Consider the following 12367-nt stretch of genomic DNA (forward strand, 5'->3'; position numbering starts at 1 on the left):
TGCTCAATATCCTTGGTTGACTCTAGTATCTCTTCTACAACATCGACATCCTCAAAATCTAGTGCGATTGATTATTGGTGTTCTACTCTAACCTCCTCCTCTAGCTCATCCTCGTATTTTTTTAAATCCTCCAGTAATATGGCAATTTCTACAGCCCTTTCTTGCTCATATTGGCTACTATCCACAATGTCAACTTGTTGCGCTTTACCAGGTTCAATTAATTTATTCGCTTGAGCCTCCAAATTATGAATAGTTGCCCCTTGCCTTGGTACCCGCAATTGTATCTCATCATATTGTTTCGTACGACACTTTAGCATATCCTCGATCTCTTTCAGGTCCTCATACCTGGGTTCTTTGCTCCTATTAACTTCACCAGAAAAAGAAGAACCATCAAAGTAAGGGGTTGAGGGAAGGTAAGAAATATAAGCACAACCGTGAAAGTGACCATCTTGATCACCACAAATACACATTCCACACATAAGATTGACTTGGTGCACAAAACTCGCTCTCAGGAATATTTTGATAATTTTGCCCTGGGTGGTTTCCTTCACAATATGCATAAGGAGGATCAAAAGTAGAATTACCAACAACAAAATTTTCATAATTTCATGATGTCATGTTTCTCAAATAAACAAATAAAACTAAAATAATAAAAAATAAAAAAAATCAAATAATAAAATAAAAGTTCAAACTTGAAACCTAGCAATATGTACACCTACAACTACACCATTAGTTCCCCGGCAACGGCGCCAAAATTTGATCACGCCCAACTATGCCTTATAAAAAGGACAATGCGGTCGTTGCAAATATAATCCGGTTTACAAGTCCGGAGTCGAATCCCACAGAGAACTAAGGTTTAGCTACAGCTGTTCACTATCACCAAGAAGACAAGCTTGAACAATTCCTAACTTATAGATATTAAGATTCTTCTGTTTAACTAATTAACTAACAAATCAAAATAGTAAATTAACAACTAACGATACTGAGGGTTAGAGAAAAGATTAAGGAGGTCTAGAGTTATGATTTCCCCTATTGTCGGAATCCTTCCCGCTATGTCTTCTATAATTTCGCCTAAGTATTCTCTACCGATCATGAGCACTCTTATTACCGTAAATCTCTCCCGAGTAATTACGATAATTTACTAGACGCGCTCTCCCGAGCTACGCTAGCTGGCTTTTAATACAGCTCACTTCAGATCGCACCCAAGGCTTCGTTATCCCTAATCCCACCTTTAAACCCTCGGTTATTGATCCCTCATATACTTTGGGAGTGGTGTTGTTAACAATTACCTAAATATGCACTCTCTCCCGAGTTATGCATACTAAATAGGCACAGCTAATTGAGAGCTCTTCAACCAACCACAATATAAATGTAGTTGAACAAATAGAGAAAAGCTATGACTCAATTATATAAAAACATAACAAGAATTTATCCTACAAAAGATTCTATCGAAACTCTAGATAACAAATTAGCTATTCATAATAGTATGTAAAACTACAATACTAAAAGTCATAACCAACAATGAAAAATAGGAAGAGGAAGGAAAAAACTCGTAGAAGAATTCTCCGCCTTGCTCCCAATGTGTTCTTGCCTCCAAGGGTGTTGTCTAACCCTAAAGTAGTGTCTCTCCGCCTCCTTAGGTCTAATTTGTGTCCAAAATATGTCCTCTTCTTGTTCTTGGCCGGCCTCCTTTGTTTAATATAGGGTTTAGGACTTAAAATCCCATGTTTTGCACTTTAGTCCCTGAAATTTTCGCTTCCTGCCGCGGTTTTGCCGCGGTCGCGGTGGAACCGCGGCCAAACATGCCCTTTGATTCTTCAGTTGTCCGCGACCACCTTCTACCGCGGTTCTGCCGCGGTCGCGGCAAAACCTCGGTTTTTCACCCTGTTCCGTTTGGAATTTGGAAAAACATAAAACCTGAAAGTTGTAGCCCTTTGAGTTAGCTTTCCAACCATATATTGTGGAGCCCAAATGGAGTTCTGAGCGAAACGTTATGTCTATTTTACGAGATAGTGCGCAATATGCCTCCTTAAGTCTTCGTTCGTACTTAATTATCAAATTTGACCTTCGAACACGATCCCGGCTTAATTCCTTGAGCTTTTACTCAGACTTCAAAGCTTCAAATCACTTAAATTCATTCCATAACATCTATATAGCTCGGAATCACACCTACAAGGCATAAAACACACAATTAGTGCAAAACACTAGCGATTAAAGCGCAAACTCAATTAAAGTGCAGTAAATTCGAGTGTAATAAGCGACTAAAATATGCGATTATAGCCTATCATCAACACCCCACACTTAAACCATTGCTCGTCCTCGAGCAATCAAACTCCACTTTTTTTANAGCGCGACCTTTTTAAACATTCTCTAACTCATCACACCAAGAGTATTTAAAATAGACTAAGCTACAAAACGCTACATCTTCACCTCAANTAAAACACACAATTAGTGCAAAACACTAGCGATTAAAGCGCAAACTCAATTAAAGTGCAGTAAATTCGAGTGTAATAAGCGACTAAAATTATGCAATTATAGCCTATCATCAACTTATGAACATTGATAAATAAATATTATCAATAAAGCTCGTAGAAATACTAAAAGTCATAACCAACAATGAAAAATAGGAAGAGGAAGGAAAAAACTCGTAGAAGAATTCTCCACCTTGCTCCCAATTTGTTCTTGCCTCCAAGGGTGTTGTCTAACCCTAAAGTAGTGTCTCTCCGCCTCCTTAGGTCTAATTTGTGTCCAAAATATGTCCCCTTCTTGTTCTTGGCCGGCCTCCTTTGTTTAATATAGGGTTTAGGACTTAAAATCCCATGTTTTGCACTTTAGTCCCTGAAATTTTCGCTTTCTGCCGCGGTTTTGCCGCGGTCGCGGTGGAACCGCGGCCAAACATGCCCTCTCATTTTTCAGTTGTCCGCGAGTACACTCTGCCGCGGTTCTGCCGCGGTCGCGGAAAAACCATGGTTTTTCACCCTATTCCGTTTGGAATTTGGAAAAACGTAAAACATGAAAGTTGTAGCCCTTTGAGTTAGCTGTCCAACCATATATTGTGGAGCCCAAATGGAGTTCTGAGCAAAAAGTTATGTCTATTTTACTAGACAGTGCGCAATATGCCTCCTCAAGTCTTCGTTCGTACTTAATTATCATTTGACCTCTGAACACGATCCCGGCTTAATTCCTTGAGCTTTTACTCAGACTTCAAAGCTTCAAATCACTTAAATTCATTCCATAACATCTATATAGCTCGGAATCACACCTACAAGGCATAAAACACACAATTAGTGCAAAACACTAGCGATTAAAGCGCAAACTCAATTAAAGTGCAGTAAATTCGAGTGTAATAAGCGACTAAAATATGCTATTAACGACTTTTCTATTTTCCATTAATTTGAACTTCATTCCCTTGAGCTTTAAATATGATCATTCCTTAAATGTGGTAGATGAAATAATACTTAGGGTAAAGGAAGGGTATTATAGAATAAGGGCAAAAAAAAAAACTATAAAATTTTTTTTAAAAAAAATAATTTTTTTTTTAGTATTTCTTATCGGTTTATCGATAAACCGATAAACCGAAGAGGACAAAATCGAAATCGAAATCGATAACTCGATAAGGAAAATTTCGAAATCGGAATCGAAATCGATAAACCGATATCGATAAACCGATAACAAATAATCGATTCGATTTATCGATAAATCAATTCGAATGCACACCCCTAATTCTTTCTCCGTGCCTTGTGAGTTGTGATATTATGTAGAGAGCCATCTTATAATCCAACAGCTTTTCCATAATCAGAGTTTAGCACTCATCGACTGAGATTACACTCTAATTAGCATTTTATTATTGCTAAAGTTTTCTTGCTGTTCTTGTTTGCATTATTGCATATTAATGGATAGACATTCACCAACACAATTGAAGTAATTCATATCAATCTGCTTTGTCTGCTTTACTATCTATAAATCTCCCATTTATATCCAATTCAAACGAAAATTGAAGCCCTTTTCCACTTGTCATGTTGTCATATACCCATCGTCCTCGAGCAAGAGCGAATTAAGAGTTTAAAGAAAAACAAATACTTAAGTCACGTTCCTCAACAAAGCGTTCACTTCTTTTTCATGAGATTTCAATTATCCCATTACCTATATCTTCTTCGAGCTACTTCCCATCAATAATAATCATGGGAGTTCAATATTCGCTTCTCCAATTTCTTCTAATCATTGTAGTACTCAACATGAGCAAACTCTCAACTTGTATAAACATTCAAGAAATCACGTTAACAAGCACATAGAATTGGTGAGAGATTATATTCATTGTAACTCTCTTTCTTAATATGTTTCATGTTTTCAGAAGAAATGAGCTCAATTTTACAAAGAATAGAGGAAAATATACTAAAGATACAAAATGAAGTCTTAAAAAAATTAAAGATGAATTTCATCACATGGTAATCTGCCCAAAAAAAATAGAGAAATAAAAAAGTAATTGGCTTCGCCCGGACTCGAACCGGAGACCTTCAGTGTGTTAGACTGACGTGATAACCAACTACACCACGAAACCTGGTTGCACCAAATTGTCCTTTTTTCTATATTGTATGCCTCATACAACTTTAAAATATTTACATTTATGTGTTGCTTAATAATTAGTGCTTACTCTATTCCAATTTAAGAAAAAATAAAAACATTTGAAATTATAATTTTAAATATACCATATGGTTTGTGTAGCTATAAATTTTTTGAAACTTGTAGCCTTAAATATCATTACATTTTTCATTTGTGTGGCAATAAAAGTTTTTCGTAAAGAGTAAAATCGAAAGTGTAAAATTAACTGTTTTCAAATATTGAAGTGTATCATTCTTTTTTGGGGTAGACTAATTTAAAAAATAATATCACATAAACTGAAACAGCATGATAGCCCAAAAAAAAGGTAATGAAGAAAGAATTTAAAAAGATAAAAGAGGGTCTTCTCTAGAGTTGGACTATAAATTGTAGGAAGCAGTCAAGAACATTTGAATGCAACTTTTTAGCTGCTACAACTACTACATTTATGTTTGTCTATTTGACCTGCCACCATTTCTTTGTTTTGAATTGTAATTAGAAGTCAAATGGGTATGGGGGTCTACATTATTTGGTGAAGAGTTGAAGGCATTACCCTCATGTTGTGTATCCATGGTCTCCCGAGGAGTGCATTATACCTCATGTCGCCTTCAATGACATGAAATTTTGTGTCCTGTATGGTTCCGACTATGTTTACTGGTAGGATTATCTCCCCCTTGATCGTTTCACTTGCCATATTAAAGCTATTTAGGACCCGTGACGCAGGTACAATTTGATCTTGTAGGCCGAGTTGTTCCACGATCCTCGATTTGATTATGTTTGCCGAGCTACCTGGATCCACTAGAACACGTTTAACTTGAATTTTATTTAAAAGGATAGAGATTACCAGGGCGTCGTTGTGCAGATGAGATATGCCTTCTGCTTCCTTGTCATAGAATGATAGGGTGTCCTTGGGAACATAGCTCCAAGTCCGTTTTTCCCGGGTAATCGATACCTTGGTGCGTTTGAACACAGGTCCTTGAGGGATATCGACATCGCCAACGATCATGTGGATTACATGTTGTGGTTCTTCCTGCTCATTTTTTCTTGCATCTCTCTCCCTGAAGTGATTCTTGGCTCGATCACATAGAAATTCTCGAAGATGGCCCTCGTTGAACAACCGAGCCACTTCTTCCCTTAGCTGCCTGTAATCTTCTGTTCTATGACCATGCGTGCCATGATACTTGCACATCAAGTTCGAGTTCCTTTGAGAAGGATCAGTTTGCATAGGCCTAGGCCACTTGATGTCTTTGATTCTTCCAATAGATGACACAATCCCCGATGCATCTACGTTGAAGTTGTACTCCGACAGTTGAGGTGCCTCTACGGGGTCCGTATGCTTATCGAACCCGCTCTTGCTCATGAGCCCTCGATAAATTTGACCTCGATCATTTCTCTGATCATTTCTGGGGGTGTTTCGACCCGAGCCGTTATTTCTTCGATCGACGTACGGTTGATACCTTTCCTTGTTTGATCTTGATTCCCTGTTCGTTTTCCTCGGGGGCTTTGCTGCGAATCTGTTAGGATGAATTGAACCCGAGGGGGCTCCCAACTGGTCGTCCTCGACCCTGATTTTTGATTGATAACGGTTGTGTACATCTGATCACGTCACAGCTGGATACTCGATCAGGTTCTGCTTTAACTATCGAGACGAAATCGAGCTCCTTTCATTCAAACCCTGCATAAAAGCTTGTACTGCCCAGTCATCCGAGACCTATGGTAACTCCATTTGTTCCATCTGGAACATGGACATGGACTCCCTCAACATCTCGTCGTTCTTTTGTTTTATCTTGAAAACGTCCAATTTTCTCGTGGCCACCTTTATGGCCCCGGCGTGTGCTTTTACGAAGGTGTCTGCTTACATAGCAAACGAATCAATAGAGTTAGGAGGTACGTTGTGATACCGAATCATAGCTCCCTTCGACAATGTTTCTCAAAACTTTTTCAACAAGACTGATTCGATCTCATCGTCATTCAAGTCATTTCCTTTGATCCCGCAAGTGTATGAAGTAATATGCTCGTTAGGGTCGGTTGTCCAGTTATATTTGGGTATATCGGGCATGCAAAACTTTTTAGGAATAGGCATCAAAGTCGCTCTCTGAGGGAATGGTTTTTGTATGAACTTTTTGGCATCTAATCCTTTCAAAACTGGAGGTGCCCCCGGTATTTGGCCAACAAGGGAGTTATAAGTTTCTGCCTTTTTGTCATTTTCTTCAATCTTCTTTTATCCGGACTCGATCCTCTTGGTGAGCTCTTCGAGCATCCTCATAATTGTGGGGTCAGTCCCCAAATCATTTCCGTATGACCTCTCTGTCACTGGTTCAACACGTTGAGTGTTTTCATGCCCAGCTACACTCGGAGTCTTATTTTGACTTTGAAGTTTAGCAATGGCGATCTGTTGAACTTGCAGCATCTCGAATATCACTTGGAGACTGATTCCCCCATCACCCACTCCTTGTGTTCCTTGGCCACGAGGTCGGGCTTTCCTGCGTACACTCCCTCCGGGGTCCGTGCCTAAATCCGCGTTTAGAGCAATGTGTGAACTAACATCAACTGGTACCATATTTGGCACTTTCCCAGGGTTTATTGGTGGTACATCGACCCCTATATTGTTGTTTTCTCCAAGACCTCCGTTGTCATGAACAGGTGCATTTTGTGAGCTAGACATATTTCGGCCTGAGAATCAAAAAATTATTGACAAGAAAAAATGTAAAAATAACGTGTGTAATTAGAATCAGTAAAGAAATAATCACTATTATCTTTAGCCACACGGTGGGCGCCAAACTGTTTACCTCGAAAATACGAGTAACAATTAAATTTGATTTGTGGTTTTAAAGATATGTGATTAAATTCAATACCAATTAATATTCAAGAAATATGAAGTAGAAATGAAAGAAATAAGTGAATCAAACCAATGTTACTCAGCAGTGCTGACCTCGAGCTTAGTGACCTCGAGGTGGACTAAGAGCAATAATGTAAGAACAATAAATGTAAAGGACAATACTGATGAATAGTAAGAGAAAAGTAGGATAGTATATTCTTGCCAACGATCAGATGATGTTACAAATGATTGGGGCCCCCTTTATATAATAGGGGAACCCTAAATAAGGTATATTTCTATTTACAGTAAGAAATATTCTTGGAACAGCTTTCTAACCACCTAATACGGAATCGTACAATTCTATTACGGGATTTGCGCCATGATCTTGGGGACGTGGCAGGAATCCCGCTCATTCTGTTATAAATCCATAACGGTACTATTTCGGGGTCGAGCATACTCGGTCTCGGTGTACATCATGCTTCAATCTTCGGGCATTTCACTCTGTCTTTGAGATCGAATCTAGTCCCTCGAGCTCGAACTCGTCCTTGCTTGCACTCGGGCTCAAGACGACCCCTCGAGCCTATAGATCGGAGGCATACGATTTCGACCGTATACAAACCCGTGACCTATAGATCACACAGAGACAACTTTACTGTTGCTCCAAGGCTCTCCTTCTAAATATTCAGAACTAGATACATATATATGTTAGCATGTTAAACAATTTTGAAACTCAAACTGCAAACTTGAACTTAAATCATCTTAATATATGTGCAAAAAACCACGGCTAAACTTGAAATGTTCACTTTTTTGGGAGCTACTTCCCATCAATAATAATCATGGGAGTTCAATATTCACTACTCCAATTTCTTCTAATCATTGTAATACTCAACATGAGCAAACTCTCAACTTGTATAAATATTCAAGAAATCGCGTTAACAAGCACATAGATTGGTGAGAGATTATATTCATTGCAACTCTCTTTCATAATATGTTTCATGTTGTCAAAAGAAATGAGCTCAATTTTACAAAGTCTAGGGGAAAATACATTAAAGGTACAAAATGAAGTCTTAAAAAAATTAAAGATGAATTTCATCACATGGTAATCTGCCAAAAAAAATAGAAAGGGGAAATAAAAAGGGAAATGGCTTCGCCCGGACTCGAACCGGAGACCTTCAGTGTGTTAGACTGACGTGATAACCAACTACACCACGAAACCTGTTTGCTTCTTGCTGTCCTTATTTTCTAAATCTAGAATGCAATCTTAAAATATTTCACTTATTAATTAGTACTCCTTCCATTCTAATTTAAGAAAGAAATTGAAGTATGTTCTTATTGGAGTAGAAAGTAATAGATGTTGATACCCAATTTTTCCCCTATCTATTTTTATACTCAAAATATTCTCAAAATAGCATGTACATGCATATATAAGTATGCCCAATAATTTTTGATATTTTTCTAATTTTTAAAGCTTTTAAAAAACATTTTTTATTATTTTGTTTTAACAGTACAAAACCCAACAATTATTCCCAAAACTATCATTTTGGTGAGTAATTTATTTCCATCCTCCTATTTACATTACAATATAATTAAGGTAATTTTTTGCATATTTTTTTTATAAATCTATTTGATATTTTAAGCTAAAATTGCATAAAATTGCAATTATAGCCTATATTGCGATTAATAACATCTTACAATTATAAAATTACTCCCAGTATTTTTAAATTAATATTTATATATTATTAATTAATTCAGTGCTTTTAATATATTTTTAAAAATCGTTTTAACTATTTTAATCAAATTAAAAGGGGAGAAATTGGCTATTTAATACATAGCCATTGTGTTTCGATTATAGCCATATTAAACCCCCAATTTAAACTCAATTTTACCGGCCCAAATCCTAAAATCGACCCAACCCTGACCCAATTCATAATACCCGACCGGATTCCCCCTTTAATCACAGCCGTTGATCTTTTTAGATCAACGGCTCAAATTAAACCTTTCCTTTTTAATTCACCGACTACCCCCAACCCTAATTCATTTCCATCCTTCAGCCGCCCTTGAATCCCCAAATTCTCTCAAGTTTTTCGGAACCCTAGCCTCCCCCTACCCTGTTCCACCGTGTTTTCACCGGAGTCCATGGCTTCTCAGGCCATGGACAGCCTATACTCACCTCCTACGGCTCCTACATGCCTGTTGCTCGAAGGTTCGAGGCCAGACCTCGAGGGTCTTCACTCAGATCTTCACCGATTCGAGGATTCCGGCCATCTCCGGCCTTGCTCCGGTGGCTCTTGGTCTTCTGAGCCTGATTCTGACCTTATCCGACTTAGATCGGACATTTTCAAAGCCTTTCTCATTCTAGGGTTCATCTGAAACCCGAACTATCGAGGTTCTCTCCGATTATTTTTAGATCTGTTATATGTTTGCAATATTGCTTAAGTTTCTTAAACGTTTTCTCTGATTTTCTTTCAAAAAGTTACTTCTTTTTCGATTAGGGTTTCTGGAAAAGATTTTTGAAAATGTTTCTGACTCTTCTTCTTCTTCTTTTCTTGGTGTGAATCGATCCCTGCTATGTTCTTATTTGCTTTTTTCTGACTCGCATGCTTTTTCGTGTGTTCTCATATTTGCTGTATTATGAAGTTTTTCTGTTGTGCTCTTTTCTGTCTCCTACTGGTTTCAATATCATGCTCTCACATACCTATCTTATGTGTTCCTTTACTGTGTTTTCCTACTGAGTTTTAGTCCTTTGTTTGCCTTTACCAGACTTTGTTCTTTCTAGATGTGTTTCATCGACTATTTCCTTAAGTTTACACTACCCCTTTATCTCCTGAACTCGTTTAAATTCCAAGCTTTTCTTGAAACTTGTTCCCTGCACTTCAAATTAGTTTCTATGTTCTATTTGGCATTGAACCTGCTATTGTGCTTGTATGTTTTCTCATGAGACTCTGAAAGAGGTCTCTGAGTCTGTTTCAATAGCTTGCCTTCTCATCTCTGTGTCGAATTCGAGTTTAAGATTTAGGGGTTTCTTTGGCAAGTTTGATTTTGTGTTTGGACAGGGGTTCTACTTTGAAACCTTTAACTCTCAGACTCACTCCGAGTTTATGAACTGAATTTGAACTTTTTCTGCGTTTGTGATTTTGAAACTTTCTTGCTAGTCTTTCGTAATTAGCATGACATCCTTCTTGCTTGACATGTCTATGTGTTTTATATATGAGAGCTTCTCTTTCAAAGGTTTTGCCAACTGTTAATTAATTCTGAATCCCTTTAATGTTGCTTACTTGATTGTTACTGATTTTTCCCTGAATTAAACTTTCCTTTACCACTTTTCTGACTCGGTTCAATCGAACAAGGCTTTCAACTTGGTTCTTTTACTGGCTGTTTTACTGATTCCCTTTCCTTGTTTTTCACAAATCAAGTACCACTAGACTTTTACCTTAAATAGTTTTTATGTATTTACCCTTTATTGTACTGCTTGGGAAAATATTCTGATTGACCCTTTCCTTAATTATCTTTACCCGTTGGAAATCATAATCCCTTAATTGAAGGGAAATTGATTTTCAAGGTTATTTTCCTTACCTTTCGTACTTACTTGCTGCACTATAAAAAGGGCCTTCCCTTCTATACTTTCAACAATCCTCATGCACTGATTTTCGAATCACAAACTCTCTTGCACTCTTTACTCTCTTCTGAGATCTTTTTCATTGCTTGCTCGCAATTTGGCTTACCAAAGCTTCTGCTTTTCATTTATTTTTCTGAAACTGGTATGTCCTACTTTTGATTCTAGCATCAACTCCAATGTGTTTATTTACAAGCTTTTATGCCCATGCCTACTTTACTGCTTTGTAGAGTTCAACTTTAAAGTAATACTTATGTCTTGCTATCTGTTGCTGCAATGAATCCCTATCCCCATCCCCCTTTTATGTGCTTGGGCTGTAGTTTAAGACATGGCAATATACAAAGTTATTGTCATGGATTAAAACTGGGTCCTTTGGATCCTAGCCTCTTTCAATTTCACATACCCCCATTCCCTTATGTGTATTGAGTTAAGGTATAGCCTGGCAGCATCCAAGTTGCTGTCCAGGGCTGAACTTGACCTTCAAAAGGTCCTAACTCTTTAATTTTTAAGCTGACCGGCTGGTCAGGGGTGTGCCAGCATTCCAGTTGCTGGGCATGACCACCAGCCTGCCCTGGCTCCCCCTAATTCCCTTTCATTGCACTTACACTTACTCCTAGTCTCTAAGTTCTGCCCCCCTCCTATGAGCCTTGCCTTGGGACCTTGAGTTCCCTCTGAACTTGGACATTTGAGGGCTGGCCCTTCCACACTGCACTATGTTCTTAACTCTGCAATGATATTTGGGGTGTAAGCATTGCCTGGAATTCTTGAAGTTCCTTGGAACTTTGACACATCCCAAATAAGAGAAGGGCTTTGAAAAATCCAATCGTGGAAGTTGGTTTATCTCATATTATTAGACTTTGAGTCTGGATAAGGCTGATTAGATGTAGATGTAATCACTGATGTAATTTTATTATTCCTTCTGATTTGCTTGGTCTGTAATAAGCTTTGTAATAACTACTGGGGTATAGTGAAAGGGGATGGGACTGAATGCATGCCAAAGGGGTAGAAATCATGTCTATAAGATATTTGCTTTTTAAAATTCTGCATTTTCACATAGAAATCATGTCTAAAGGATATTTACCCTTTAAAATTCTGCATCTCACATAGAAATCATGTTCATAGGATCGTTACTTTCAAACTCTGCATTTTCACGTAGATACCATGTCTATTAGATATTTACTCTTTAAAATTCTGCATCTCACATAGAAATCATGTTCATAGGATTATTACTTTCAAACTCTGCATTTTCACGTAGATACCATGTCTATAGGATATTTACTCTTTAAAATTCTGCATCTCGCCTAGAAACCATATTCATAGGGTTGTCACTTTCAAAGCCT

General features: G+C 37.8%; 2 non-coding genes across 2 annotated transcripts; both read right to left on the reverse strand.

Annotated features, from left to right (window-relative positions):
- Positions 1-4484: 4484 nt before the first annotated feature.
- TRNAV-AAC lies at positions 4485-4558 on the reverse strand. Its single transcript has one exon. It is a non-coding gene; the product is annotated as a tRNA-Val (tRNA).
- A 3998-nt stretch (positions 4559-8556) lies between these two features.
- TRNAV-AAC lies at positions 8557-8630 on the reverse strand. Its single transcript has one exon. It is a non-coding gene; the product is annotated as a tRNA-Val (tRNA).
- Positions 8631-12367: the final 3737 nt, after the last annotated feature.

Source organism: Nicotiana attenuata, unplaced genomic scaffold (genome assembly GCF_001879085.1).
Source record: "Nicotiana attenuata strain UT unplaced genomic scaffold, NIATTr2, whole genome shotgun sequence".
NCBI lineage: Eukaryota > Viridiplantae > Streptophyta > Magnoliopsida > Solanales > Solanaceae > Nicotiana > Nicotiana attenuata.